The 19,911-nt window shown below is 39.6% G+C and overlaps 1 non-coding gene across 1 annotated transcript; it reads right to left on the reverse strand.

The window, feature by feature from the left end:
• Positions 1–10,913: 10,913 nt before the first annotated feature.
• On the reverse strand, positions 10,914–11,020 carry LOC113899832. The gene has a single exon (XR_003513013.1). It is a non-coding gene; the product is annotated as a U6 spliceosomal RNA (small nuclear RNA).
• Between the last annotated feature and the right edge of the window lie 8,891 nt (positions 11,021–19,911).

Raw genomic sequence — 19,911 nt, forward strand, 5'->3', positions numbered from 1 at the left:
AAGTCTTTGAAATTTGGCTCCAGGGTGGCAACTCTTCGGTTTCTCTACAGGAATCTTGCCTTCAGCACCAACCACTGAGTGCAACATGACTTTCTGACATCACTTTAAGCTGCCACAGAGCTCACACTCAGCATGACACTGTGGAGACCAAATGAGGCAATGTGGGGAGTCAATTTTCAGGGCTCTGTGTAAACAGAGGAACATTTTGTTTCTCTGTGTCAAGGTCAAGGTAACTACTAGGATTTTTCACTGTGAACTGGTAGATTTGATTGTCATGATGATCTTAAATTGCATAAATACCATCAAAGGATAGCCCTTTGGCATGTTTTTAACTGGAATCAGACTTCCAGTTGCAGAGTGCAAAGGTACTCTGGCAAACGTAGTAAGTGGTGCAGATAGTATGGTCGCATTGTCCCAATCCCTGCTCCCATGCCTCACCAATGATGTAGTGGTCTTGCCATTAATGAGAAAGCCCTGGATTTTATGTTTGAATTCACTCTGCTACTGTCATAAGTGTGAAAAAGAGAAAAATAGTTCAATAATTTATTATTGTTTAGTACTGCGCTCCAGTCTTTCTTCCTTCCTATCAGAGAATGGCAGCAAATTACAATATAAGCTTCCCAGCTAATCAGATTAGTACCCATTCCACTGTTTTACAGGTAGTAGAGTAAAAGTAGGAAGTAAATAAGTGATATTTTCCTTTGTTTTTGCATGCAAGCATAGGTTTGTCTGCTTGCATCTTACTTACTTTTTGTATTTCTGTCTTCACTTTTCTATATATTTTCTTCCTGTTTTTTTTTCGTATCTCCATCAGATAATCTTTCATTCTTTAACCTTTTTCTCATATTCTCCAATATTTGATTTCTTTTCTTCTTCCCCAAATTACATATAAATGGGAATGGGGATGGAATAGAATTAGAAAAATTTATCTTATCTTAACTTATCATTTATTTTAAAAGGAATTTGGGTTGATGAGTATGGCAGATTGTATCTTCCAAAGAGGGCTTCCCTGGTGGCTCAGTGGTAAAGGGTCCACTTGCCAATGCAGGAGATGTGAGTTTGATCCCTGGGTCAGGAAGATCTGGAGAAGGAAATGGCAACCCAAAGACAGTTGCCCCACAACCCTGGCTGAGCTTCCAGCTGGAATCTAGCATCAACTCGTCAACCCTAAGAGTAAGTCATTTTCTAAGTGGTTATTCTGATCTCCAGTTGAGCGGTCCAGTAAATGCCATGTACAACAGAGACAAGCTATCTCTGCAAAGCTCTGCCCAAATTTCAGACTCATGAGCACTATAAATGTCTGATACTGTTTTAAGCCAATAATTTTATTATATGGCAATAGGTAATACATTGAGTTCAGTCTTTATAGCACTTGTCATATTTAGTGTTCAGAACAGCGCATTTCAAATTCTATCAAATCCCATCACATTCTGAAGCAATTGCCATTTAATTATTTAGAGTGGGTTTTTTTGAGTCTCAGCTGCTGTTTTTGTAACTGATTTTATAAAACTGTGTTACTCAACGTATGGGCCATGGACCAGGAGAAGCAATGGTAACTTTACTTTGGAAGTTGTTAGAAATGGAGAATCTTGGGTACCACCCCAGACTTGCTGAATCTAGAATCACTGTCTTAACAAGATTCTTAGGTTATTCATTAAAGTTTGAGAAGCACTAATGTAAAGAACAAGCCTGCTAAAAGTTACAGATACAACAGGAAGAGTTTATTATTTATTTTCCATTTGTTTTTACCACTCTCCTGGAAATTAGGAGGCTGTATGTAGGGGGTAGAGATGCGGGAGATGGAGGAGAAATGTTATGACAGAAGGAGAGATACCTAAGAAAGCAGAAGGGGCCGAGAAGCTCTACACTGGGTGTGGCATGTTTCAACTGTTTTACATTAAGAGGTGGAGGGCATTGTGGGGAATAAGATGGAGGATTAATAGATGTTCCTTAACTTTTTCATAGTTGATAATATTCTATTATAGGATAGGTTGTGCTTTTTTTTTTTTTTTGCAAATGCCTATGAAAAATATATGTTTATTTTGTAAAAATTGTTTTAAACCCTTTAGGATTTCCCAGGAGGAAACGTTCTCTCACATTAGAAATAAACTATTATTATTGTCATAAATTGAGGTTTGAGTGTTCACACACCATGCCTTTCTTGGGTAAGTGCCTTTATAATAGTTTGATCCCTGCCCTAGAGCACAAAGGAGCTCCTTTATCTTCATATCTGATTTTTCAAGATTCTCAGCATGTATAAAGTGTATCTGCAGTTCGTTCTCTGTGGGTTACATTTTCTAATCCTCCAAAGTTCAGTTCTCCCCAGCAGACAGGACTTGTAGAACTTTGTATGTTAATAACAATAATCTTGCATTCAGTGGTAGCTTTTGTCCCCTCCACAGCCCCTTTGCAAACTTGTCATTGATGTCCAGATATCCTACTGCAGTTCTGTGATTGAAATACAGTCACTCTCAGAGTAAAGAAAAATGACAGATTATTGCAAACTAGCTGGTTTGAAATAGGACGAACACAAGCATCCCAACAAGGATATTTGGTGTCACTAGAACTCTTGGGGGAGTTTTTAAAATTTCAGATTTATTGGGTGGCATGCCTATCCTAGAAATGCTCATTTCCTCCTCTTTTCTATCTTATTTTCTCTTAAGAGAGGATTTCTCTTTCACATTAGTTTCAACTCTCTTATGGTTTAAAGATGTCATATTAAAGTGCTGATGGTCATCAGGTTCTGGTCATATTGGGATGCTTAGTAGAACCATAACTGACAGCTCAGGCACAAGAATTGTGCTTCTGTCCTTCTTGATCACACCCCTGAAATGAGGCACCAGAGAATTTGAATGTAGTCATGCTGCCTATGCCTTAGCAAGAGGAAAGGAGAAGAAAACATAAGCTATGCTCCACTCTCCACAAAGGCATCCCACTACACTCCCCAAAATACAAAGGAGAGAATTAAACTTATTATTTTGGCTGGGGCTTTGGAAGACAACAGGAAACTTCCTTTTCCACTGAATTAAATGATAAGGAGTTGATTACTACAAGAAAATATGTACAGAGGTAGGTGACTTTATACTAACTCTTTAGGGGTCATTTCTATCTTTCTGCTCTGCCAGCCCCAGTATGTAGGTCTTGATCTTAGTCTGGCTTGCCTCATGGTCACAAAATGGCTGCAGCAGCTAGAGGTGTTCATATTCTCAAACAACATCCAGAAGTGGAGAAAGAGACCTGTTACTAAGATGAGGAAACCCATTCCAAGTAGTTCTACACCAAATTCTTTTTGTGTGTCACTTTCCAGATTTATATCATATGTCCATGCTTCAGCCAATCAGTAGCAAAGGGAATGGAAACATTGCTATTGACAGATTTATTAGGACATTCTCCCTAGGCACAAGGGAAAAGCCTAGATAGCTGAACAAAATATGAGGTTTTGCTAATAAGGAAGAAGATAGGAAGTGGTAAATGACTACCCTTGAGATTAAAGTGAATTCTTACATTAAACAGAATAATCTAAACCACCATGAGGAATATCACTACACATTAAAATGTTTTTTAAAAGAATGACGGTATCATCATGCTACTCTAATTCCATTTTGCAAATTTCATTCTTGTCTTTGTCCACATGCACACATACTTTTGCACAGTTGAAATTTTAATTTTGTAGTCATTGTTTATCATGTGAAATAACTGTGAAACACATCTTAAACATTATTGTTATCTTAAATGACAAAATTAGCCAAAGTGTTCGTTGCTCAGTTGTATCCGACACTTTGTGATCCCCATGGACTGTATCCCACCAGGCTTCTCTGTCCATGGGATTCTCCAGGCAAGAATACTGGAGTGGGTTGCCATTCCCTTCTCCAGAGGATCTTCCCGACCCAGGGACTGAACCCAGGTGTCCCACATTGCAGGCAGATTTTTTACCATCTGAGCCACTAGGGATGTGATAACATTTTAATCCAGCCTCTGTCATCTAACTTTTACTATTCAGATGTTACTATCACTGTTATTAATATTACTGTTGTTATAGCTTCAAAGTGAAATCTTTTACTGTTATTAATGTTATAATAGCTTTAAAGTAATATTCATTTTAAGCATACCAACATGAAGCCTAAGGTTGTTACTAACACATAGGAAAAGTGATGGCAAGTAGCTGAAAAATCATCAGACTTGGAGTTGGAGACTAGAGTTTTATCTTGACACTGCTACATACTTGCTATGTACACTTTGATTGGTTTATCAACCTTTGGGTTTCAGTTCCCTTACTTGAAAAGATGAAGTTGAAATAAATAGATTCTAAGATAATTTTCAGTTTCCATTGTCCATAATTTTATGAATTCTCAAATTCTGTGGAAAGCATCTGTGCTTGGGCCTCAGGCTAGGATACTGACTTAATAGAAGCATAGAGATTGAAAACTGGTGGCCACATCATGCCTGGCCACATTAAAATTGGGTTTAGCCAGCACATCTTTCTGTAAAGTGAATGAGATTTTTTTTTTTTTAAGATGGAGCACGCACTATGCATTTTGGCCACTTTTTTCTCAACTCTGTTGTCTTATACTCGGATGGTTCCGAATTTCATAGTACCCACTTGCCCCTGAAGGGTTTTGAGTTTGCAACTCCTGGAAGGAGGTGACACTGTAGAGATTCAGTAAATCACCCACCTGAACCCAGCACCGGGGTTTCCATGGAAGTCTCCCTTTAGAGGATTGTGAAAGGCAGCCTTACTCGTTCGCAGGATCTAGTGATGGTTTCCATGTTATGCACATAAACACCTTGTCAGGCACCAGAGACAGGTTGGGGAGGATGATTGATGGGAGTGGGCTTGTGAAATCACACCTGCTGTCACAGCAGATGGGAAAAAAAGCCGGAGTAACCTGTGGAATTGCTGATCTTTTTTGAAAATTCACTCCTAAAAACATTATTTTAGCTCTTTTACATACTTCAGAAAGAGTGGTATTACAAACCAGACTCTAAGGGAGCAACCACTATATGAGTTTTTAGGAATATAATTTCAATAAAATAGCAAGAAGCCTTCACCAACTGGGTGAACTGGTGTTTGAGCTCCAGGGTGGTGAAGCAATGCTTTCTTTGCCAAGCAAAAAAAAAAAAAAATGTCATTCAAGCTGCAATTTCTGGCTGGCTGCCCACTGGGCATATAAGCCTGTCTTTAATAATGTTATCCTAAGCCATGCATTGGAGAAGGCAATGGCGCCCCACTCCAGTACTCTTGCCTGGAAAATCCCATGGATGGAGGAGCCTGGTAGGTTGCAGTCCATGGGGTCACTAGGAGTCGCACACGACTGAGCGACTTCACTTTCACTTTTCACTTTCCTGTGTTGGAGAAGGAAGTGGCAACCCACTCCAGTGTTCTTGCCTGGAGAATCCCAAGGATGGGGGAGCCTGGTGGGCTGCCATATCTGGGGTTGCACAGAGTTGGACACGACTGAAGCGACTTAGCAGTAGTAGCAAGCCATGCATGGTATTGCCTTTGGAGCACAGAATGCATCTTAGGAAAAGAGATGAGATAACTTTGCACAGAACAAACCAGTGAACAGGCAATGGGTAACACAGGCTATCCCCCAAGAAGGAATCCATGTGGATTTGAGAAAGTGTTCTGAGATCTCTGCTTTGACCTCATTCATCATTGGTTCTGTCCTTTACAACTTAGCCTTATGTTATCCTAATTTCACCTGATATGCATCGGAGAAAATTTATTCAACAGCTAGTTACTGAGTTTTCACTATGTTCACTGCACTGTTTTATGGAGTGCAGTGTGTGTTTGGTGAGTAGGATTTGCTCATGTGCTACAGTAAGAAGCAGGGAAGGGACTTCCCTGGTGGCCCAGTGGTTAAGAATCCACCTACCAATGAACAGGGTTCGATCCCTGGTTCAGGAAGATCCCACATGCCACAGGGCAACTAAGCCTGTGTGCCACAGCTACTGAAGTCCATGGACCTAAAGCCCATGCTCCACAACAAGAGAAGCCTGCACGTTAGAACTAGGCAGTAAGCCCCACTCTCTGAAAGCAGAGAAAGCAGCACCCAGCAACAAAGACCCAGGGCAGCCAAAATAATGAATAAATAAACAAGTAATTTTGAAAAAAGAAGCAAGTGAAGAGTTTAACAGGACTAGGCAGCAGGCTTCAAGGTGGATGTGATTAAATTCAAACGAACCTTTCAGACAGAGCTATGTGTGAGGAAGAGAGAAAGCGCAGCCTTTGAGTGGAATTGGAAGACTTTCCAGAGAAGCTGGAAATTGATTTGGGTGCTTCAGTTAATGGGAGTTAGATTTGAGCTGGGATGTGATGAAGGAGAATTTGTTTCACCTTCCAGAGTCCAAAGTCTCAGGCAGTTCAATTTTTAATTTCTTCATTTATTTGTTCAACAAATACTTATTGAGCATCAGTTTGCTTCTAGGCCTGTTTTAGGCTTGGGGATACAGTGGATAATCATAACAGGTAGATTCCTGCTCTGGTAGAGGGAAACAGAGAATCAAACAGGCTAAGAAAGCAAAGTCTCAGGTAGTGGTGAGCATTATACAAAGAGGTAGAATCAGGTGATGTGACAGTGGCTGGGTGACTATGGTAGAGCCGGTGTTTTCTTTGCTTCTCTGAAAAGGTGACTGCTAAGCTCCGATCTAAACAGAAAGCAGCCAGCCATGCTGAGGTCAAGGGGAAGAGTATTCCTTGCAGAGGGAACAGCTGGCGCAGAAGCCCTGAGATGAGTACACGTTTGGCACATTTGAGGAGGCCAGTGTAACTGGAGTGCAGCGGATGACAGGAGGGGTGGAACAAGGTGAGGCCGGAGAGGGAGTATGCCATATGTTAGAGGAGTTTGAATTTTATTCTGAGTGGGATAGAAGCCATTTGAAGGCTTAAGCAGAGGAGAAATGATATACTGGATTTGCAGATCTCTCTGGCTGCTTTATGAGCAAGAGAGGAAGCGGTGAGCAGGGAAGAGGCCACTGTGGCGATCCAAAGCACATGGCTGGTCTCTTGGACTCCGGTGGTCGGACTGGGGATAGGGGAGTAGTGAATCCATTTGGGTTACATTTTAGAAACAGGCTTGACAGGACTTTCTTATAGATTGGATATGGGTGTGAGGGAAATGGAGTTGCCAAGATAGTAATAGAATTAGACTTCATTATTAAGAATGTGCAGATTTCTATAAAATGCTTATGGAAACTCTGTCATCCATTATGAACAGGCCTGAGGTCTCCAAACAAAAATAAACATTTTGTGGAAATAAATGAAGACCAACTAAATGAGAAAACCAAAGACTGTTCAGAGCATGCTATGGCAAGGGAGTCAGCCACTGACATTTGCATTTTGGTAGAGACTCTAAGTTAGGCTGAGACCCAGCAGGCAGCTTTGTAGTGAAGAAAGGGAAGGCTCCTGGAATGCCCTGATTGGTGGCTGTTGTCCTGGGGAAGCAATAAGTGGGCTACCGGGAAGAGGGCATCCTGTGTGATTAGTTAGAGATGCATGTCTGACTCCTTCTGGTTGATTCTGAGATGGAGAAGGGACAAAAATTAGGGAATCTGTCAGTTATTAATCAAGTCCTGTCTGTTCCTGACTGAATGTTATTTAAGTTATTGTTTAGCTTCGATTATCTCCAGAGATGGCAGTCTGGCTTCCTACAAGTCTAACTTAGAGCCAACTGTCTTCTGGGGTTATTTATTGTAAATAACTTGTTGATTTTGTGGGCAGGTTGCTGCCTGTTTTTTATATATGGAACTTGTGGGCAAGTTCCATATATAAAAAAAGTTCTATTTTTATATACGGTCTGGCCACAGTCTGATTGTATATTCAGTCTTTCAGTATCTTGATTAAACTTATTTTTATTTTTGAAGCAGGTCATCAATGTCTGTATATTTCTTTGTCCATGCTCCTGCATATCTATTTCACCTGTTCATCATTTCTCTGTTTCAACATCAGTTTTCTACTAGAGATTAAGCTTTCCTTCAGTGTCTCATATGGCTCTCACCTCTCTTGGGTGACTATTTTATGACAGATATAAGCTGATGTTCCAGTTCTAACCTAGGGTTGTCTAATGACATTTTAATGTCTGTCTATTCTAATTGTCAAAAGAACATGCTCTAGGGCTCAAAGCGTGGTTTACCAAGTGGGGCCACTTGGTGAACTTTACTGGTCTGAGACGAGATAGATACAGAAATTGAGAGTAAGCATTCAGAAACCTTTGTAACAATTTGACAAAATAATTTTATATTTGTTAAACTTAACACTTTAATTTTAGCCTTTTTTTTTTTTTCTTCATTTCACCAGTTCAAGGTATGGGTTGGAAATTTAAAAGAAACCCTGAAAAACCCTGAACTTTCTTAACATAGAGTTGGAGAAGCACTGTGCTGGAGTTCTTGCAGCAGCCAGCTCTAGAATACTTGGAATGAGAAGGGAAATGAAGAGGGTAGCAGACAGTTAATGCTTACATGTGCGGTCAGAGGCAGTGGCAGACCTCACTGAAGAAGAGCTGCTTCTCCACCTGGAAGGCTCCTACCTCTCAGAGGGGTGTTCCCAAGTTAACTGGGCCTACACTGGACTTCTCTCTCTCTCCAGCCCTGCTGACACAGAGCATCCCTACTGCATGTAAGAACCTATATGGCTTGGTGCAATGTGGAGGGGGTGAGGAGGAACAAGAAGCTTCTGTCCCTGTTCATCCAAGTGACTGAGATAGTATATCCTAAATGATATCCCCAAATGACACAGCCAATGTGACTTTTATCCATCTCCAAGTCAGTGTGTTAGACTCAGTTTCCTCTTTTTGTTTCCATCTAACTGGTAGTTTTACACCTAGCTGTGTTACAGAAAACACTCCCTGCCAGGTCCCCTCTGAATCCTGAATTCATTATTCTTTCTGCCCTTCACATCTCTACAGACCTGTTGAGAATGCCAAAATTTCTGATCTTATAAAACCGTGTCATCAGTTTTCTGTGAATGTGGACTTACTACCTGGTTTTCTCTGTTCCTTTGAAGGGAGGCATGCTGTCTTATTTCAGAAAAGTCACTTCCTATGTTTCCTCCTTCCACTGGAAAGACAGACTTAGTCTTGGAGTGTATTGTAAAGAATTTTTTTTTTCCTTTTGAAATCACTCGAGTAAAAGAAAGTCTCCTCTTGCTTTCAAGTCATTTATCACTAATGTTCAGAGCAAAATCTGCTTCATGTAGTCATCCACAATGAAGAAGTAACAACTTTCCTAAGACTTGGGGGAGGCTTGTCTGCGCTCAGTTCTTAAGAAATTCCCTCAGGCAGGTATCTCCAATCAGCTGTAGTCTACTCATCAGTGATTTTCTTTCAAAAGAAACCACTTGAGGCTGAGCCAGAGGCTTGTCAAGTGCCTTAGTCCTTATGGGGGCAGGGAGGAAGGGAAGAAGTGTGGGTGAGGAAGGGGGGCAATAAAGGAGCTGATGCATCTGCTCCTAAATAACAGGAACCCTCTTCTGGAGGATGACTCCCTGAATACTAGGGGGAGAATGTTATTGTGCATAGTCCTTTTGTGCTGCTTTTGTCATTATTTGCAGTAACTGGGAGATACTTTCAGAATCCTCTGTGAATTAAAGGCCCGTATGTCCTGGCCTAGTTAGCAGTATGTCCTAGTCTAGTTAAAGGGTGTCAGGTGACATTGTGCTGGGTCACCAGACACATCCAAGGATGGTGACAAACCCTAGCAAAAGTGTGAACACTGAAATGAGGTGAGCTTAAATATCTGTGATCACATAGTCAATAAAATGTGTAGCATTATGAAAATACCTCAATTTTAAGTTCACTAAGCAAAGTGAGCTCCATAGCAGTCTTCATTACTTGTGTAATAACCAACACTGGCAGTAAGAGACAGTAAGACGTCAAGTGACTTTACTTTCTTTTCCATTATGGCCTATTACAGGATATTGAATATTGTTCCCTGTGCCATACAGTAGAACCTTATGGTTTATCCATTCTATATACAGTACTTGCATCTGCTAGTCCCAAACTCCCAATCCATCTCTCCCCTGCCATCCCGTCATTTCCCCCACCCCCTGCATCCCTTGGCAACCACAAGTCTATTTTCTATACCTGTGAGTCTGTTTCTGTCTCATAGATAAATTCATTTGTGTCATATTTTAGATTTCGCTATAAGTGACATGGTATTTATCTTTTGCTTTCTGATTTACTGCACGTAGTATGATGACATTTAGGTCCATACATATAGCTGCAAATGACTTCATTTCATTCTTTTTTCTGGCTGAGTAATAGTCCGTTGTGTATAGGTATTTGCATCTTCTTTATCCATTCTTCTGTCAGTGGACATTTAGGATGCTTCCATGTCTTGGCTATTGTAAATAGTGCTTCTGTGAACATTGTGATGTATGTATATTTTTGAGTTACAGTTTTTTTTTTTCCAGATATATGCCTAGGAGTGGGTTTGCTGATTGTATGGAAACTCTATTTTTAGTTTTTTAAAGAAACTCCATACTGTTCTCCATAGCGGCTGTATCAGTTTATACTCCCACCAATGTAGAAGGGCTCCCTCTTGTCCACACCCTCTCCAGCATACATTATTTGTAGACTTTAATTGATGGCCATTCTGAAAAGTGTGAGGTGGTGCCTCATTTTGATTTTGATTTGTTTTTCTCTAATAATTAGAGGGACAGGGAGACCTGGTGTGCTGCGATTCATGGTATTGCAAAGAGTAGGACACGACTGAGCAACTGAACTGAACTGAACTGAATAATTAGTGATATTAAACATCTTTTCATGTGCCTATTAGCCATCTGTATGTCTTCTTTGGAGAAATATCTATTTAGGCCTTCTGCCCTTTTTTTGATTGCTTTTTTTTAATTTATTTTTTTATTGATGGATAATTGCTTTACAGAATTTTGTTGTTTTCTGTCAAACCTCAACATGAATAAAAATACGGAATGCTTCACAAATTTGCATGTCATCCTTGTGCAGGGGCCCTGCTAATCTTCCCCGTATCATTCCAATTTTAGTATATGTGCCACTGAAGCAAGCACTGGGTTGGGTTTTTTTTTGTTATTAACTTCTATGAGCTGTTTGCATATTTTTGAAATTAAGCCCTTGTTGTTTACATCATTTGCAAATATTTCCTTTCTAGTCTGTAGGTTGTCTTTTCGTTTTATTTATGGTTCCCTTTGCTGTGCAAAAGTTTATAAGCTTGATTAGATTCCATTTGTTTATTTTTGCTTTTGTTTCTATTGCCTTGGTAGACTGACTTAAGAAAGCATTGGTACGATTTAAGACATCAAGTGACTTTTAACAGTTATTGACCTTGTGGTTGGAAAATCTAGAAAGTTTGAAGTTAATTCAAGGTGAGGAGGGATAGCTAGTATATTGCAGTGTTGGATAGTTCAACTAGGATTCAGAAGGCTGAAATAGAAAGCTTTTCTATTTATAACACTATAAAACAGTTTAAAGTTATAAAACTTGCTCATCACATGTAATATATCAATTGATCTAAAAGCAAAGGATGGGGAGATCTGACTTGACAAAACTTATGGTCGCAGAGAGTTGGACATGACTGAGTGACTAACACTACCTTCACACTTCTTCATGGTCTTTGGGGGAAATGATTGTTTGGATTATAAGTTTAAAAAGATTTAGCAGTCTGATTAAAGTAAAGGAAATATTCACAAAACTTCAAAACTGTGCAAGCTTAGGCAGTATAAACAAAAGTCTACAAAACCATGGAGGGAATATTCCCTTTGTCCCCCAGACAGTCCCTGTAACCTTTGCCGTGTTGCTGTGGAACAGGAGCATAATTTGAGCAGGATGGCCATGTTGTGTCTGTGAACCAATGCTAACTCTCTCTCTCAGGCTAACTATGCTTCGTGATCACCCCTAGAGTTTTGTTTTTTAAATTGGTATGCAATGTGATAAATTTTAATGTGAATTTTACACGCTTTACTGTGATCAAGATAGTCAATGTGTTCATCACCCCCCAAAGTCTCCTTGTGCCTGTCTATAATTCTGCCCAGCTATCTTGTTTCCAACCTCCTTCCCTAGGTGACCGCTGCTCTTCTTTCAGTCTATATAAACTAGCTTACATTGTGAAGGATTTTTATTTAAATAGCATCATACGGTACGCATTCTTTTTTGCCTTTCACTTGGCATAGTTATTTTCTATCCATTCATGGTGTTGTTTGTAGCAATAATTGACTGCTTTTCAATGCTGAGTCTTATTCTGCTGTTTATCCATATCCAGTTTTTGGGTATTAGAAATAAGGCAGCTATGCACACATGTGTACATGTCTTTGTATGGATGTGTGCTTTCCTTTTGGATACATCCCTAGGAATGGACTGGTTGGATCATGTGATAAGTGTAAAGCGGTACCACCTAAGTGGCTGTTATTTACGTTCCCACAACGCTGTGTAAAAGTTCCAGTTCTTGCTCATCCTTACTGACAATGTATGTGCAGCCTTTAAAATTTTTTAGTCATACTCATAGATACAAGGTAATAGCTCTTGTGGTTTTAAGCTGTGTTTCCCTAGTGAATAATGGTGTTGAGCATATTTTTTAATGTGCTTATTTACCACCTCTCTATTTTTGTGTTGGTGAAGTGCCTATTCGAATCTTTTTTTCCATTTTGTATTGGACATTTATTTTCTTATTATTTAGTTTTGAGAGTTCATAATACATTCTGGATACAAGCTCTTTATCTGATATAAACTTTGCAAATATATTCTTTCCAGTCTATGTCTGTCTTTTCATTCTTTTAATAGTGTCTTTTGAAGGGTTAGTTTTAATATTTAAAAGTTTAATATTCTGATGAAGTCCAATTTATCAACACTTCTTAAATGGAGTGTGTTTTGGTTTCTTACATAAGAGGTTTTGCCTAACCCAAGGTCACAGAGATATTCTTTTTTTTCCCCTAGAGGTTTTATAGTGTTAGGTTTTACATTATATTTTGGGTTAGTTTTTGTCTATAGCACAAGGCATGGATTGAAGTTCATACTTTTACATAAGGCAGGGCTTCCTACATGGCTCAGTGGTAGAGAATCTGTCGATGCAGGATACCCAAGAGACGTGGATTCAGTCCCTGGGTTGGGAAGATTCCCTGGAGTAGGAAATGGCAACACACTCCAATATTCTTGCCTGAAAAATTCCATAGACAGAGGAGCCTGGTGGGCTACAGTCCATGAGGTTGAAGAGTCCAACATGACTGAGCAACTGAACACACAATGTCTACTTTTTTCATAGCTTTGTCTGTTGAGTATTCTTTCAACACTGAATTGCCTTTACTCCTTTGTCAAAAATGAGTGTTCATGTATGCATAGGTATATTTCTGGCTTCCCTCTATCTTTCCATTGATCTGTTTATCAATTAAAGCTTTCATGATACCAATACCACACAGTCTTTTTCTAAAATTTATTTTAATTGGAGGATAATTACTTTACAATATTGTGGTGGTTTTTGCCATACATAGACATGAATCAACCGTTGGTGCATACATGTCCCCCCATAATGAACACCTCCTTCTTCCCTCCCCAAGTTCAATGCACGAATTTGCACTGGTCATCTATTTCGCATATGGTAATATACATGTTTCAATGCTATTCTCTCAAATCATCCCACCCTCACCTTCTCCCACATAGTCCAAAATTCTGTTCTTTACATCTGTGTCTCTTTTGCTGCCTTGCATATAGGATCATTGTTACCATCTTTCTAAATTTCATATATATGTATTAATATACTGTATTGGTGTTTCTCTTTCTGACTTACTTCTCTCTACCAATACTACACACTCTTGATTACTCTAGCTAAATCTTGAAACCAGTCCATCCTAAAGGAGATCAGTCCTGAGTGTTCATTGGAAGGACTGATCTTGAAGCTGAAACTCCAATACTTTGGCTACCTGATACGAAGAGCAGACTCATTTGAAAAGACCCTGATGCTGGGGAAGATTGAAAGCAGGAGGAGAAGGGGACAACAGAGGATGAGATGGCTGGATGGCATCACCAACTCAATGGACGTGAGTTTGGGTAAACTCCGGAAGTTGGTGATGGGCAGGGAGGCCTGGCATGCTGCAGTCCATGGGGTCTCAAAGAGTTGGACATGACTGAGTGACTGAACTGAACTGAACTGAAATCTTGAAATCTGGTGGTGTCAGACCAATCTGACTTTGTTCTTCTTTCTCAAAGTTGTTTGGCCATTTTAGGTACTCTGCGTTGCCACACAAACTTTAAAATCATCTTGTTACTTTCTACTTCAAAAGTATGTAGGGATTTAGATTGGGATTACATTTATTTCATAGTTGAATTTAGGGTCTTCCATATAAATCAATGTTGAATCTTTCCACATATGAACAAAGATGTATTTTGTCATTTATTTCTGAGGTCTTACTTAGTTTTTCTCAAAAATATTTTATTTAGTGTATAGATCTTTCATTCCTTTTGCCAGAGGTATTTCTAAAGAGTTAATATTCTTAATTCTTTTGTAAATGATATTGTTTTATAATATCAATTTCCAATAATTTATTGGCAACATATAGAAATACAATTTTTTTTTTTTTTACATGTTGGTCTTGTATCCTTCAACCTTGCACTTATTTGTTCTAGTATTTTTTCTTTGTTTTGGGGTATTTTTTTTGGTAGATTCTTTTGGATTTTATACAGAGATAATTATGTCATTTGAAAATAATGACAGTTTTATTTCTTTCCCATCTGGCTAACTTTTATTTCGCTCTTCCCCTTTGCCTGTCTCTGTGTCTCTCCTTCTGGCTCTCTGTCTGTCTTTCTGTAAATACACGTATATTTAAAAATTCTTCTTGTGTTTCATTTTTGATAGTTTGTTTTTATTTCAAGTTCACTAATATTTTCTTCTGTGATGTCTAACCTGCCATTAATCTCATTCAATAAAGTTTTCATCTCCCATATTGTAGTTTTCATTACTAGAAATTCAATTTACCTGCTTTTCTTTTGCATATCTATACTTAATTTCTTGAATATAAAGAATACAGTTGTAATAATGGTTTTAATGCCCTCCTCTGCCAAATTTAATATCTGTATTAGTCTAGGTCAGTTTGATTTTTTTCCCTGTCATTATGAAACGTTAATAGCTATTGGAAATAACTCCTGAATAAGATTTTAAAAACTCCTGATTTAACATCTGACTAGCAGTCTTAAAATTAAACAGTCTAAATTATAATATCAGAAGATCCATGAAAAATGTCTATAAAGCGAGTCCTATATATTATGAATTGATTGTTAAGAACCTTAAAGTGGAAAGTATGCTATTGATAAGATGAAGGAGAAAAATCTCTATGAATGAAAAATAGTAAGAGCAGCAACTACAGAGAAATGCAATTAGAAATTCAGAGAAAACTAAGTGCATATCATAAAGTCATGTTATAAACATGAAGTAAATGACATTGCATGATTAGAACAATAGATGGAAATGAAAAGGCAGCATTTTCTGAAATAATGAGGCAAAATATTAGACAGTTCAGGAAAATGAAGTGAAAATGTTTTGCATTCATGTGTTGTTTCTTTGAGCTTTCCTAATTATTAGATTTAATTTTGTTTCTGGGATGGATTTAGTTTTCCTCTCTTGAAACTAATTTTTCTTCCTTTCAGAGCATCCCGTCCCTATTAATTTCCTCCAAAGTTTCAAACTTTGTTCTTTCTTTTAAATTAAAAAATAGTTTTGTTCTTGTTGTTTAACCTTAGTGGTATCTTTAGATGCTTAAGAGACAGTTGATGAAGTATTAGTTCTAAAAACAGTTATGTCCAATGAGAAACATTTTAAAAACTCTCTCACAATTACCTAATCCTCTTAATGTTTTTGCTTTGTTTTTCTTATACCTCAAAAAATTGTTCTGGATGGAATAATTCTTGTTTTGAAGAAATAATTTTCTGAAGTTTATAAGGTTTCTTTCTACAAATAGTCTTTGACTTATAATGGTTTGACTTAATATTTTTTGACTTTGTAATGGTGTGAGAGTATCTAGTGAAAACCACACTTGGAGTTTTGCATTTTGATCTTTCCCTGGGGTAGTGACATGTGGTAAGATTCTCTCTAGTGATGCTGAGGCAGTGGCAGTGAGCCATTGTTCTCAGTCACCCATGTGATCAGGGGAGTAAACAACCAGTATACTTGCAACCACATGTACCCACATAACCATTCTGTTTTCTACTTTTAGTTCAGTTCACTTCAGTTCAGTCGCTCAGTCGTGTCCGACTCTTTGTGACCCCATGAATCACAGCACACCAGGCCTCCCTGTCCATCACCAACTCCCGGAGTTCACTCAAACTCGTGTCTATGGAGTCGGTGATGCCATCCAGCCATCTCATCCTCTGTCGTCCCCTTCTCCTCCTGCCCCCAATCCCTCCCAGCATCAGAGTCTTTTCCAATGAGTCAACTCTTCGCATCAGGTGGCCAAAGTATTGGAGTTTCAGCTTTAGCATCAATCCTTCCAAAGAACACCCAGGACTGATCTCCTTTAGAATGGACTGGTTGGATCTCCTTGCCGTCCAAGACTCGCAAGAGTCTTTTCCAACACCACAGTTCAAAAGCAACAATTCTTTGGCGCTCAGCTTTCTTCACATTCCAACTCTCACATCCATACATGACCACTGGAAAAACCATAGCTTTAACTAGACAGACCTTTGTTGGCAAAATAATGTTGGCAAAGTAATGTCTCTGCTTTTGAATACGCTATCTAGGTTGGTCATAACTTTCCTTCCAAGGAGTAAGCGTCTTTTAATTTCATGGCTGCAATCACCATCTGCAGTGATTTTTGGAGCCCCCAAAAATAAAGTCTGACACTGCTTCCACTGTTTCCCCATCTATTTCCCGTGAAGTGATGGGACCAGATGCCACGATCTTAGTTTTCTGAATGTTGAGCTTTAAGCCAACTTTTTCACTCTCCTCTTTCACTTGCATTAAGAGGCTCTTTAGTTCCTCTTCACTTTCTGCCATAAGGGTGGTGTCATCTGCATATCTGAGGTTATTGATGTTTCTCCTGGCAATCTTGATTCCAGCTTGTGTTTCTTCCAGTCCAGCGTTTCTCATGATATGCTCTGTGTATAAGATAAATAAGCAGGGTGCCAATAATACAGCCTTGAGGTACTCCTTTTCCTATTTGGGACCAGTCTGTTGTTCCATGTCCAGTTCTAACCGTTGCTTCCTGACCTGCATACAAATTTCTCAAGGGGCAGGTCAGGTGGTCTGGTATTCCCATCTCTTTCAGAATTTTCCACAGTTTATTGTGATCCACAGAGTCAAAGGCTTTGGCATAGTCAATAAAGCAGAAATAGATGCTTTTCTGGAACTGTCTTGCTTTTTCCATGATCCAGCAGATGTTGGCAATTTGATCTCTGGCTCCTCTGCCTTTTCTAAAACCAGCTTGAACATCTGGAAGTTCACGGTTCACATACTGCTGAAGCCTGGCTTGGAGAATTTTGAGCATTACTTTACTAGCGTATGAGATGAGTGCAATTGTGCGGTAGTTTGAACATTCTTTGGCATTGCCTTTCTTCAGGATTGGAATGAAAACTGACCTTTTCCAGTCCCGTGGCCCCTGCTGAGTTTTCCAAATTTGCTGGCATATTGAGTGCAGCACTTTCACAGCATCATCTTTCAGGATTTAAAATAGTTCAACTGGAATTCCACCACCTCCACTAGCTTTGTTTGTAGTGATACTTTCTAAGGCCCACTTGACTTCACATTCCAGAATGTCTGGCTCTAGGTGAGTGATCACACCATTGAGATTATCTGGGTCGTGAAGGTCTTTTTTGTACAGCTCGTCTGTGTATTCTTGCCACCTCTTCTTAATATCTTCTGCTTCTGTTAGGTCTATACCATTTCTGTCCTTTATCGAGCCCATCTTTGCATGAAATGTTCCCTTGGTATCTCTAATTTTCTTGAAGAGATCTCTAGTCTTTCCCATTCTGTTGTTTTCCTCTATTTCTTTGCATTGATCACTGAGGAAGGCTTTCTTATCTCTCCTTGCTATTCTTTGGAATTCTGCATTCAAATGGGTATATCTTTCCTTTTCTCCTTTGCTTTTTGCTTCTCTTCTTTTCACAGCTATTTATAAGGCCTCCTCAGACAGCCATTTTGCTTTTTTTGCATTTCTTTTCCATGGGGATGGTCTTGATCCCTGTCTCATGTACAATGTCATGAACCTCCATCCATAGTTCATCAGGCACTCTATCTGTCAGATCTAGTCCCTTAAATCTATTTCTCACTTCCACTGTATAATCATAAGGGATTTGATTTAGGTCGTACCGGAATGGTTTAGTGGTTTTCCCTACTTTCTTCAATTTAAGTCTGAATTTGGCAATAAGGGGTTCATGATCTAAGCAACAGTCAGTGCCAGTCTTTTTTTTGCTGACTGTATAGAGCTTCTCCATCTTTGGCTGCAAAGAAGATAATCAATCTGATTTTGGTGTTGACCATCTGGCGATGTCCATGTGTAGAGTCTTCTCTTGTGTTGTTGGAAGAGGGTGGTTGCTATGACCAGTGTGTTCTCCTGGCAAAACTCTATTAGCCTTTGCCCTGCTTCATTCTATACTCCAAGGCCAAATTTGCCTGTTACTCCAGGTGTTTCTTGACTTCCTACTTTTGCTTTCCAGTCCCCTATAATGAAAAGAACATCTTTTTTGGGTGTTAGTTCTAAAAGGTCTTGTGGGTCTTCATAGAACCATTCAACTTCAGCTTCTTCATCGTTACTGGTTGGGACATAGACTTGAATTACCGTGATATTGAATGGTTTGCCTTGGAAACGAACAGAGATCATTCTGTCATTTTTGAGATTGCATCCAAGTATTGCGTGTCTTCCCTGGTGGCTCAGATGGTAAAGCGTCTGTCTGCTATGCAGGAGACCCGGGTTTGATCCCTGGGTTGGGAAGAAACCCTGGAGAAGGAAATGGCAGCCCTCTCCAGTATTCTTGCATGGAAAATCTCATGGACAGCGGAGCCTGGTAGGCTATTGTCCATGGGATCGCAAAAAGTCTGACACGACTAAGCGACTTCACTTTCAGTTTCACTGCATTTTGGACTCTTATGTTGACCATGATGGCTACTCCATTTTTTCTAAGGGATTCCTGCCCACAGTAGTAGATATAATGGTCATCTGAGTTAAATTCACCCATTCCAGTCCATTTTAGTTCACTGATTCCTAGAATGTCGATGTTCACTCTTGCCATCTCCTGTTTGACCACTTCCAATTTGCCTTGATTCATGGACCTAACATTCCAGGTTCCTATGCAATATTGCTCTTTATAGCATCGGACCTTGCTTCTATCACCAGTCACATCCACAACTGGGTATTGTTTTTGCTTTGGCTCCATCCCTTCATTCTTTCTGGAGTTATTTCTCCACTGATCTCCAGTAGCATATTGGGCACCTACTGAGCTGGGGAGTTCCTCTTTCAGTATCCTATCATTTTGCCTTTTCATATGGTTCATGGGGTTCTCAAGGCAAGACTACTGAAGTGGTTTTCCGTTCCCTTCTCCAGTGGGCCACATTCTGTCAGACCTTTCCACCATGACCCATCTGTCTTGGGTGGCCCCACATGGCATGTCTTAGTTTCATTGAGTTAGACAAGGCTGCAGTCCTAGTGTGATCAGTTTGACTAGTTTTCTGTGATTATGGTTTCAGTGTGTCTGTCCTCTGATGCCCTCTCACAACACCTACCATTTTACTTGAGTTTCTTTTACCTTGGACGAGGGGTATCTCCTCACGGCCGCCCCTCCTGACCTTGCACGTGGAGTAGCTCCTCTCAGCCCTCCTGCACCTGCACAGGTGCTGCTCCTTGGACGTAGGGTTGCTCCTCTCGGCTGCGCCCCTGAACTTGGGCAAGGGGGAGCTTTCAGTATAGCATGCAATAAAATTATATGAGATATTAAACATTTTATTATAAAGTAGGCTATGGATTAGATG

Source organism: Bos indicus x Bos taurus, chromosome 1, assembly GCF_003369695.1.
Source record: "Bos indicus x Bos taurus breed Angus x Brahman F1 hybrid chromosome 1, Bos_hybrid_MaternalHap_v2.0, whole genome shotgun sequence".
Taxonomy (NCBI): Eukaryota; Metazoa; Chordata; class Mammalia; order Artiodactyla; family Bovidae; genus Bos; species Bos indicus x Bos taurus.